Raw genomic sequence first — 1,718 nt, forward strand, 5'->3', positions numbered from 1 at the left:
ACCGCCTTCCACGTCTACACGGACATTGTTTTCCCTTCTTTTTCCTTCTCCCTCGCACTCGAGAGAGTGAGCTCTCCGTCAGAATGGATTCTGGCTCGGAGGTTTGCTTGTCCATGACTAGCTCTTTCTGCCGTGCGAATTCTAACCTAGTCATTCCTGGAGGTCCTTGAAAGGGCTCGATGGCCTCCAAGGGGCGTTTCCAGGTGGATCCGTTGGCAGTTGCTTAGGCATTCCGCTCCCGGGGCAAGGCACCGCCAACCGGAGTTTCGGTGCACCTGGCCAGCGGTCAGCTCTTCTTCGGTTCGTTTTCACCCTGCATCAGCCTCACAGTTGTATAAGGCAGCATCTTGGTCTTCCTGGCGCACGTTCACTAAGTTTTGCCAGGTGCTTCCTAGGCATCGCCTGTGCTGCTCCAGGCCGCAGGCAGCAGTGTATTAAGCATTCTCAAGGGTGCTATTTCCATGGGCGTGGATTTTCTTTCCCTCCCCGTGGACTGCTTTAGGACGTCCCACGGTCCTGTGTCCCCCAATGATACCAGCGAGAAAACAAGATTTTTGTGAACTTACCTTGTAAAATCTCTTTCTCGCGTGGTTCATTGGGGGACACAGCACCCACCCAGTATTTATTATTATTATTATTATTGTTGTTGGTGATGTTTGGTTGCCGGTCGGGTGTTTAGCCGGTTTGCTTCTGCCGGCGTTTGTTGCATTTTCTTTTACTTTGCACATGTTTTTACTGCTCCTACTGCTTGAGCACAAACTGACATGCTCTCTCCAGGCTGGAGGGGGTATAGCCTGCAGGGGGAGAGCTAAGACTTTTCGGTCTTGGCTCTGACGTGGGACGCCCTGTGCTCTGTTGAGCGCGGCCGTCCTATGTCATCGCTGCGACCGCGTACGCGGGCACCGATGGTGCGCGGCGGTTCGTGCGCCACAGTACACGATGCAAGTGATTTTCAACTATACAGGTGAGGAGTTTTGATACTCTGCCCTCCCGTCAACGTGTCCTTAGTCTATTGGTTAGATGGAGATTGTTCCGCCCATCATAGTGACTATATATACCCGGCTATTAAGTGTTTGTCATTACCCCTTGAAAAAGCTGACGGCGAAACGCGCGTCGGGGCACGGACTGTAGGTGCTGTGGTAGATACGTTGGTCAGTATGCTTTATTCTTTGTTCATTGTACTATATATGAATATAACATAGTGTGAGTTGATGTCCATATAGTCTAGGGTCTATAATTTGACCTTCTGATAATATATTGTAGACTGGACAATACTTTCTGATAGGCACTGACTGTATCTTTTTGTTGCATATTTATGTAGGCACTTGCACTTTACTAACATGTACTGTAATCACCACACGTCTGCAGTCTGAGTGACATTTTAAGTGTTCTTAATGTCTGTGTGGCCAGAATTGGTTGCAACTCTATATGTACTAATAAACACCATTGATTTTGTATAAAGTCATGTTGATGGAGTTGTGATTTAATTGGATCCATATATCGTTTGTTGGTTGCGCTATGGGTGATATTGGGCCACATACTTAATAAGTAGAAGGGAAACAAGTGTTGGTTTATTTATGTCTTTTCTCAGCCTAGTGTCGCCTCCTAGTGGCAGCAGCAAGCTATACCCACGGTAATGTGTCCACCAATGAACCACGTGAGAAAGAGATTTTACAGGTGAGTTCACAAAAATCTCGTTTTGTCACCCTAAGGCAGCA

The sequence above is a fragment of the Bufo bufo genome, chromosome 2 (assembly GCF_905171765.1).
Source record: "Bufo bufo chromosome 2, aBufBuf1.1, whole genome shotgun sequence".
NCBI classification, from domain to species: domain Eukaryota; kingdom Metazoa; phylum Chordata; class Amphibia; order Anura; family Bufonidae; genus Bufo; species Bufo bufo.